This window comes from Amblyomma mixtum, chromosome 3 (assembly GCF_055824585.1).
Source record: "Amblyomma mixtum isolate Tamu chromosome 3, ASM5582458v1, whole genome shotgun sequence".
In the NCBI taxonomy this organism is placed as follows: domain Eukaryota; kingdom Metazoa; phylum Arthropoda; class Arachnida; order Ixodida; family Ixodidae; genus Amblyomma; species Amblyomma mixtum.
Window position 1 is genome coordinate 328,345,719 of NC_143014.1, and position 10,844 is coordinate 328,356,562.

Consider the following 10,844-nt stretch of genomic DNA (forward strand, 5'->3'; position numbering starts at 1 on the left):
GATAGTCCCTCCATCCCCTGCTGCACAATACACACACGCACTCTGTCGACACTGGTTGCACTAATATTTGTCACCGTAACTGCTTGAGGAAAGAGGGAACCATTACAGCAACTCAAAGGAAGGACAAAATGACCACCATGCAATAAGGCTCTATTTTAGAATGAGAGTGAGCAGACTCTCATGCAGCGTCCGAGATTTAAAAAAAAAGAGACAGTACAGGCTTGACAATAGAGTTTTCCACATATTGGTGTTAATGTAATCGTGAACAGGTTAAAGCACTGTCCTGCCCACCACGAAGATGTACACTTCATGGCATATGCAGAAATATCATCATCTGAATAGAAGTATGCAAGCAGCGTGTACCCACCAAAGTATCACATCCCTTCATGAAGCTTAAGATTCATTTGCGGAAAAGCTCATTACCACAGACATGCATATGTCTCCAGAATAAAATGAAATACAACACAATCAAAGAGACACCTACAAAGAGATGCAAATGGCAGCTCAGCACGAGAGACAAGCGGTTGAAATGGTTAAAAGAAAGGTAGGTTGGTATTCTTGGAATTCCTGTGAGAAGAAAGCAGTGGCAGAATGGGTGCAGTAGTAGAAACTCAAGCCTCTAAATGAAGTCCTCATAAATGGCACCAGCTATACCAGCAATGCATCAGCTTTGCTGCAGTGAAAGCAAAGCAACCTCGGGCAAAACGCCTTCTGTGCCAACCTACAGTTTCCATTTCCTCTCATTCTCATTATATACACAGAGCTAGCTCCTGTTACATCGTGACATCTATACTGGTGAACAGCGCAAAAAAGGCGGGACAACAACAAGACAAGCGCTGACTATCAACTGGGTTTATTGAAGGACGGAAGGGTATATATACAAAAACATAACACGCGGCACTTAGCAACAAGGAATGGGCTTACATCACTTCACATGTGACATAGGTTTTGATTTTCACGGCCCTTTTCACACTATCTTCTTACTTCTTTGTGTTATGTTTTTGTATATATACCCTTCCGTCTTTCAATAAACCCAGTTTATAGTCAGCGCTTGTCTTGTTGTTGTCCCGCCTTTTTTGCGCTGTTCACCATTATGAATGCATACCAACTCGCCCAGATCTCAGCCTTACTAAATCGTGCCATCTCTCTGGCTGCTACGCAGCTGAACCACCTATTAATTCATCTTAACAAAACTGAACCTCAATTAGCCCAAGGTTTTAGTTGCTCAATACACTGAGTCATCTATTAGTAAAAAAGGCAAGGAACACGGATCATGCAAGATGTTTCAGTTGCCTGAAAGATGCTTCGCCAGAGCATTCCGTATAGCTACCCCTGACGGCTCTACTCGGCTACTTGTGGACACTGGCTGAGGACGCCTCTCGTCTGCACTTTGCACTGCACCAAACCAGCCTGCATCACACTGATCATTGAGCTTCTCACAGATATTGTGCAGCACACAAGCAGCGCGGATCACAGTGTTCACATTGTGTATGTTGCACTCCAGACCCTTCAGCAAGATTCTGAAGCGTGCTTTCACACGTCCAAACGCATTTTCGACCACACGTCTGGCACTCGACATATGAAAATAATCACACACTGAAGAGCACAGGACACGATATCGCACACTCGTGTCACGAAAGTGAGGAGGTAATGAAGCGCCGCACTTGACTGCACTAACGACGCACAAGCTATGGTGGCTAGCCACCATACACAAGCGTTGCGAACACAGTAAAAAATGAAGCACAATGGAACGAGCTCCATGAGAACGAGCGATATGGCGGCTCCCGTTGGGACAGTAGTGGCTAGATATGGCTATTATGTTGACTGTAAAGTCAACTACGATCATTGTGTGTAGACTCCTTTCCAGCTTTTTTCTAATGTCCGCCACATGCGCAGGAAAAAAAACTGCCCCGCAGATAGAAGAACGAGAAACAACCGTTTTTTCGATCATATAATCTTTTTAAAGTAATCTTGATTGATAATACACCGCTTTAGGTGAAATCATAAATTCACAAAGGTGGTAATCACATGACGGTTTCCGTCACTCTAACCGACATGCCCAAATTGCGTGTAAGCACGGGTAACTGTGGTTTGCGTTAACTATGGTTAAGCCCTCTAACAGCAGTTAAGCTTAACTATAGTTAGGCTGCCCGTGTAAAGAGGATATAAGGGTGCTTCGACTAGCTCTTGTGAGGTATTATGTACTCCCCGCTGTAGAAGTTTGGCGGTAGCTGTGATTTTGGGTAGGAGAAGGGCCGTTTTTTAGGCCTTTCTGATTAGGCTGTTCACCTGCTCTGTCTCTGAGGGGGAGAGGTAGAGGTAGGGGAGGGAATAGGTAATTCTGCACAGGCAGATGGCCCGAATGAGACGGCGCGTGTCCGCCTCTATCATGCCCCTGTGACGGTTGGAGATGCGTTTGATTAGTGTGGCAATGTTCTGCACAGATTTGCCAAAGGCTTTTATGTCATTGATGTTAGTGCCATTGTTGGAAATGTAGAGGCCTAGGAGCCTAATGTTTTCGACTGTTTGGATAGGGGCTCCATCCAGGGTGATGTGAATTGCAGGAGGGTGATGTTCTTTAAGATTTATTGCTAAAAGTTCCTATTTGGATGGCGAACGGCTGAGGCCTATACCTTAGGCGTGTGAGGACACAACGTCGGTCGCTTGCTGCAGATAGGAGGATTCTATATCACCGTGACTACCTGTATTAGTCCAGATTGCGATGTCGTCGGCGTACAGGTAGAGCTGCAGCGCCGGAATTGTTGCCAATTTGTGTGCTAGTGCAATGAGGGTAATATTAAATACTAAGGGCGACAGGACTGCCCTCTGTGGGGTTCCTCTACTTCCCAGTGTGAAGGTCTTGCGTTTGGGACGTGCCTAGTTGCAGGCAGGTGGTCCTTTCACGCAAAAAAAAACCAGCTATGTACTGATGCGTACAAGAACCCACGTTTAGTGTGCTCAGGGACTGAAGGATGGAGGTGATAGACATTATCAAAGGCTATGGTAAGGTCCAGAGCTAGGATCGCTCTGGTAAGATGAGGGAAATCAGGGTCGAGTGCTTTCTCCTTCAGGTGGAGCATGACGTCCTGAGTCGACCGTTACATGGAGGATGCTTAACTCTCGCCTTTAAGAGTGGAACGACACAGCGTCTTGGAGCACCGCCAGGAAGTCCGCGGAACGACATCGCCCGTTCGGCGCGATGCCTTGCCCGTTGGACAAATTGAAAATTGTTTTTTTTTTTATTAAAGGAAATGACCCAGTAACAGTCGCCCGTTCCCCCTATTATAGGTCGCCGGTTCGAATCCGTGCAGCGAGCTAGGCTGTAACTAACAAGTTTATGGTGCACGAAATGCTTTCGAGACTGTGCCTTCTCTGGCTTGGGAGAGCCTGGCAGTGCGCGATCCTATGTAGTCGGAAAAGGTTGTGCAAAAACGTCGAGGCGCGCTGATTGAGTCTTCCCGTGAGGATATGACGTATCAGGGCGTCAATTGAATACGCTCTGCAGTAGTGCGGCAGCTTCCTTCATAGTGCTTCCGGTGTACTATCGCGATCAAAAGAAACGCGAACAGCGGAAAGCGTTCGCGTTTCCGTACAATCAGCGCAGCCTAGCGTCGGTCCGCTTGGTCCGAAGGTCCATGTCCAACTACGATAGGCCTTGGCTGTCGCTAGGGGAATCTGTGCTTTCAGTCGGCGCCGCCGTAGCGCTAGAATCATGTTCCGGCCGGGGCTATCGCACCGCGTGTCTTTTACGAGCGCCAGACATGACTGGCGGATGATAAGCTTTCCTGGTCTTTATGCCCGGCAAGTAAAATACGGCACGCTTTCGTGCTGTCACGATGACTGCGTGCAAAAGGGAACTTAAGCGGGAATGTCTTGCATGCCATATCGAATTTATTGCTCTAAGAATGATATGGAGAACAAGTCAAACAAAAGCACAAGCTGGCGCAAAATTTTAACTTACCAGAAAGCAGTACTACTCGACAAAAAGATACTTTGCTTTAATTAATAGTTGGTGAAGTCTCCTTCGGCAAGAATGTGCCTTGACATGGAGGCGAACAGTTCTGTGGCCATAGCTCAGTACCGCGAAGCCTGTCCCACTAGGCGTGAACAGTAGGCCAAGGGAGTCCTTGTTCATTTTATGGAGCTGCAGTCGGGACAAGCGCGATTTAATCATTCCCCAGACATTTCCAATTGGAATTTTGTCCGCTCTCTTTGCTGGCCACGAGAGGTTGTCTAGCAAGGCTTCTGCGGAACGTGTAGTACGAATTGGAGAAAGGTCATGCTGAGAATAAAACAGCCAATCCTGGAATGGTCCAACCAAAGCTTAAGGCAGGACAACCTGCTAAATTACATTACAGTATTCTGCTGCAGTGAATCGTTCATATAGTCGAATAAGGGGACTCAAGCCATCAGCTGTGATGGCTCCCCACACAATCAAGGAGCAGCGCCCGCTTAGGCTGGCTCGTTTGAAGCAGGTGGGATCAAAGCTGCATAAATTAAAAAAATTTTAAGAGTGTATTTGTTCGCTTCAAAGTTGTATAATGCGCTAAGCCCAATCGCTGCAGTGCCTAAACCCTTTTCTTGCATATTTTAGCTAAGCAAGCACTTGGCACTAAAACAGGGACCGCGCGACGACTGTAGCATGGTTCTTGTTTCTTCGCTTATTATGCACCTCGAGCGGTTAATTCATAGCATGCAGCAACCAAAAAGTAGCCAAGCTAAGCGAGAACATGTTTCGTACTTTAAAACACTGATTTTTATATTAAGTCCTTTAGAAACTTGGAGGTCGTACCCTCACGTAACAATTGTCGTCGGTTATACTCGTTAAATTTTGATACTACTCCTACCACAGTGGCACTAACTGAGGCTTACCGATGATTGTCTTGGCGCCACACGTTCAGTCTGTCGTGACTCTTCGTGGTGCTCTCATGTTGAACATCACCTGGCCCCAATCCTCCACAGTGCTATCCTTATGCGAATGTTCGAAATGTAGACGGGCGGCTTTGTTATGATCCGAAAGCAAAGGCTTTCATTGGTCTGTCTTGCTTTGAAGGCCCACTTTGTGGAGGCTCTGCCGAACCACTTCATCATCAACGTTTGGCCCAAGATCCTTTTTGATCTGCTCGGCTGTTAAGAAAAGGGTTGTCTATGGTGGCTGCAATAATCACTAGGTCTTCTGCGGTCGCGGAACTTGGCTTTGAACCATGAGGAAGATTCGAAAGTCTACCTTCAGTTTTCTAGGCTTTTAAAACTCTTCATTGTCGAAAGCGCTTTTCTGGTATTCTCCGCAATTCTTCTCTGGGGAATTTCTTGGCCGTACAAAGCGATCAATCCAATCCTGTCGGTATCCGACGCTAGCGGCATGATTTTCTTTTTAAGCTGAAAAGACTCAAGCTGGTAGCTTAGCTGCTACGCCGTAGTAGATATAGCACGTGATGTGCAGCGCCACTTCAGATCGTCGTGTTTATTTCTTGAAGCTTTTATTCTTTCGATGCAGCCCTACGAAGCAGCGACGGTCGGGCTCGCACTTAACGCTTCAGTTCTCTTCTGCACGCAGTCATCGTGACAGCACGAAAGCTCGCCGTAGTTTACTTGCTGGGCACGATGACAAGGAAAGCTTATCATCCGCCAGTCATGCATGACACTCGGAACAGACACGCGGTGCGATAGCCCCGGCCGGAACAAGATTCTAGCGCTACGGCGGCGCCGACTGAAAGCACAGATTCCCCTGGCGACAGCCAAAGCATATCGCAGTTGCACTAGAATCCTCGCACTAAGCAGGCCGACACTAGGCTGCTCTAATTGAGCGGAAGGCCAGGCTTTCTGCTGTTTGCGTTTCTTTTCATCGCGATAGTACTTAACTGCCCTTCGTTTGTATAATCCACGGCATACTTGCTGTTTTGAGTAGCACCGCACTGGCTGCGTCGGACCGTGAGGATTGGCAAACTGCACTTAAAAGGCGTCACGCGATATTTTTGAGGTGACTCCAAACATGGCACGACAGCATGCGTCATGAACAACGTTTTAATTATATCCTCTTCTATGCCAGGCCTATACTAATTAAATAATTGGCGTATAACAATAATAATCATAAGTCATGGAACAATACACGTCTAAAATAAGTTATCGGGAGGGTTGCATGACCCTACCCGGAGGTATAGTCGCTCGCTAATCCGAAGACCCAAGAAGTGTACGCTATGTGCGAACGCGCACTTCCCTATCCACCTAACCAATAGGGTCATCCTAGTCTAAAACTCTGTTACCTGCGAGTTTTAGAACAGGGGGATAGGGAAATAGCGGGGCGCCAGTGTGCATGCACAGAATAATAACCCGAGGGGCGTTATCGTTAATTGATGATAGGCTTGGCAGCTTGTGTTCGACAGGGAGATACGCGTGTCGGCCACTGGCGGCGGCGTCGCCCACTCTTGCAGCGAAGGGATAAGGCAATGGTGGGCAGGAAAAACAAATGGCCTTATTAAAAATTCTTTATTGAGCTCACCGTGCAATAAACATGGCAAGTTCAAAAAAATATAAAGCAGGTTATGCTCCCTCTAGTTTCTCATTGCCACTAATATATCGCGCTAGCGCCCTTGGAAGGCGCAGCTCCCACTACCACCAGGAACCGCTGATGAACACACAGAACACGCGTATTACAGAAATGACTAGTGGCGTGTTACACAAATTACTAGACTGCTTGCAGCCAGCAAACACAATTTCACACAAAAAACTGCACATGTGCAAGTTATGGCATCAAGGCAAAAAAAAAAAAAAAGCGAAATGTCATGTGGGACAGACCTTTTCCAGGCGTTTCTTGGTTTCTAAAGATCAAACTGACGCGAACGACCGCCTGCTCATTCTTCTTACTTCTAAACTTCGCAGCTGAAATTTTTCCGTAAACCAAAAGAAATATTCCCAAAGTACTATGTCCTCTATAGTCAAGAAAGAGAAGAAACCGCGAGAACTATGTCCCCTTTCGTAGTCTCCAAATGTATAACTGATTTCTTGGGTTCAGGGTACAAACTATCAAAGATGTGCAGCGCTGGCCTGGCATACTCCCGCAGGGTCGTCTGTAGCATGCAGATGCTGATGAGTTGCGACACCGCGGGCTCCTGAGCATCCGCAGGGGCACATCCCCGCAGGGGGACGATGGTGTGCAGTGCGCCACCACGGATCCGAGCACCCGCGCTTAGCCGTGCGTGGCATCGCCGTGTCCGGGGAAAAGGGGATCCTGGTGGTTGAGCCGATGCCGAGCGTTTGGACCCTTAAGGCCCCTCGGCGGAGGCAACATACCACTTTGGCCCCAGCTTCCTGTAGACGGCACCTCCGACCTGACCTGACCGGGGGAAATCGGCAGTCGCCTTTTCCTGTTCTCCTCTCCATCTTTCACTTTCCTATCTCTTTTTTTACAACTCTCCGGCCTCCTCCTCCCTTCTTTCCTTTTTCATTTTTCCTGGGGACTAGGGTTGACTTTGTGTGGCGAACTACCCTTGGTTTCGTCGTATTTCGTTATAGTTACAATGCAACTGGCATGGGCAGGACTTTCTTTTATGTTCCTGTCTCGTCCACTTGTTGGGCTCCATGATGGGTGGTTGGCACCGTTGCCGAACAACATATCCAATTTATTACTTCCCATCCCTCAAAAACTGATCGCCCCGACAAAAGGAGGCGGACCAAAGTCTAAGAACTTCACAAAAGAGAATGGCGTACCTCAGAGATGCATTTTAAGTATTACGTTATTCATAGTAAAAATGAACTCCCTAGCAAAATAATTCCAAAGTCCATCATGTATTCAATCTATGTCGATGATATAGACTGCTGCCATATCTTCTAGCGTTATATCGTGTGATGCAAATCCCTGAATGTAGTAAAAGTACTGTCACGAAAACACTGGGGTTCCGATAGGACATGTCTTTTACAAGTTTGTCGCTCTGTAGTACACTCTAGCTTAGATTATGGATGCATAGTTTATGCGAGACCATCGTAAGCAACTGGATCCAGTACATAATTTAGGTTTGCGTCTTTCCACCGATCCATACATGACGCCGCCCATAAACAGTCTGTATGTAGAAAGCAAGGAATCATCGCTTACAGACAAAAAGCCTTGCTCACATGCTCGTACTACATTCTAAATATCCGCTCACTGCATAAGCATTCATGTTACACTATCGCTACAAAGTGCCCTTCTAGAACACTCTTTAGCAACAAACCGCAAGCTACCCGGCCACTACTTTTGCAATTTGAAGAGATGTGCCAAAACCTCGGCATATTGTAGAGCAATGCCAACCATTGCTCAAGGACTAGATCCGCTATCAACGTGGTACGACTTCCCTAAAATCTTTTATTTCACTCATACACAGTTGCGTAAAAAACAAATTCCACAACAACATGTAATGAGAATTTCTTGCACTCAAGGAAAGGTGCAGTACTCTTAGTTTTTTTACACAGATGGTTCATATAAGGAGATGTTTACGTTGGAAGCACTGTGGTACCAGGTTAGTGGATTGAAATAGTAAGGATTCCACAGTATGCATTCATCCTCACTGCCGCATGTTACGTGATATATGTAGCCTTAGAAGAAATAGTAAACGAGAACATCTCTACCAGCATTATTTAAAGACACTCGCTAAGTGTACTTACAGCCCTTCATCCTAAAAATGCAAATACTCCACTGCTTGTTGACATAAAACACAGCACAACAACCGCCATAGCTCAACGACGAAATATAAAACTATGCCGGGTACCAAGTCATGTCGGAAGCAAAGGCAACGGCAGCAGTCATGTGTGCCGCTCAAGCTGGTGGTGAGCTGATAAAGAAAGCAAATGTACTGCATGAACTTCGTACTCCGTAAATTTAGAAGAAATGGCAGTCGGCTTGGAGCAACGAAATAAGCAACAAACACACTTGGCAAAGCCAGTTCTAGGTGAATGGAAGTCATCTTTGCACCAGGTGCATTTCCTTGAAGTTATTTCTTGTCTCCCTATAGGCCACACACACCTTATGCACAACTTTCTATTGACAAATGAAGACAAACCTGTTTGTGAAAAATGCGGAGATGAACTAACAGTTAATCACATTTTACTGTCATGCACGAAAGTCAGAAAACTACGAAGAATGTATTTTACTGAGTTTTATAATACACACATTCCTTTACATCCAATGTGTACTCTTAGGAGAAGTAGCAATTGTCGATATATCTTGTGTGTTGAGCTTTTTCAGAGAAACAGGCTTTCTCGACAAACACAAAGTTTTTGCCCACTGCTTCGCTTCATTTTTTGATACACCTCAGCCACCTTTTCATTCCTGGGAAGAAGTTTGAGGTTTTTGTTTTAATGGTTGGGAGGCTCAACATCCTTGCCCAGCCAAGGATTGCTGCTGAGATTACCGGGCCATCTTTGAAGCTTTTAATATTAGCCATTCATAGTATTTCTGTCTTTCATTACTAAGTGCCCCGCCGCGGTGGCTCAGTGGTTACGGCGCTCGGCTACTGGCCCGAAAGACGCGGGTTCGATCCCGGCCGCGGCGGCCGAATTTCGATGGAGGCGAAATTGTGGAGGCCCGTATACTGTGCGGTGTCAGTGCACGTTAAAGAACCCCAGCTGGTCGAAATTTCCGGAGCCCTCCACTACGGCGTCCCTCATAGCCTGAGTTGCTTTGGGACGTTAAACCCCAATAAACCAATAAATCATTACTAAGCAATACAAAACAATGTTTTAGGTCATCTACACCACTGATGACTCAATATTTCTTAAAAATTCTGCAGAAAACAATTTCCCAATAGCTTGAGTTTGGCGCATGATGGCCTGAGTTGCATATGTGCCCTAAAACCCAACGCAACACATAATACCAAAAGTTGCGTGAAGAAATGTGAAAACAACTCGGAAAACCAAAAACGGCCAGTAGGGCAAAAAAGGCGAAGCAAGGCGGTGTTGGATAGTTGAAGCAAAGTCAAGGAGTTGCCTAAGTAACGCAAATATGCAATTGTATACAATTTATACTAGCTGCTTATACTACAAGTTGCACTAGGTGGTGATTTAGACGTCTTTAACGTAAACAAAACAGGAGTAACAATACCTAACCTTACTAGTAAGCTTCGGACTGGAAAATAAAATTCAGTTACACACGTGAAAAAATCTTAGGCAATCATTTAACGCGAAGCTCTATTGACCAGATAGGCAGAGTATTATGTAAAGACAGTTCTTTTAGGTGTGTAATTAATGAAAAGTAGCGCACCACTATTTTGTTGCCTTATCCGTTTTGGGATACGCTTACCGATCCGGCCAACAGTTCCTGAAGGAGTTAATTCTGAACAGGGCATATCTCGAAAAACAAATAAGGTCTCTTGAATGGGACATGCTATTATGTGCTGATAATTTTCTCCACTATGAGTTACTGGTGCAGAGTTTTTCTAATATGTACCGAAAGTCCGAGAATATAATTAAGCAAAAGAGTACAAACGTCCGCAGCACCAATGCAGCGAACATATGAGCTGCTAGATAACGGTATCGTCTACAGAAATATTCTGCCGCCCGCTACGGGTCCGGAAAAACCTGGAGTACTTTAAACACTGTTCTAGGAAGACCACCTAGGCGTACAATTGACAGTACGACGGCACGAGCTTCAGCTTATGGGCTCCAGCTTGTCTAAATGAATAGAGAAGCAGTTATTATTTTGTGGTTTTTATAAACATTACATTTCTAGTTCTTTCAAATTGAAAAACAAAACTGCGGCCCTTACGCCACGCAGATAAATTTCATGACTACAGCGCAACGAACGGGGCAAGAAGAAGCACACGGGCAGGGACACAACACAGCGCTGGCTCATAACTGAAATCTTTATTAGCTGC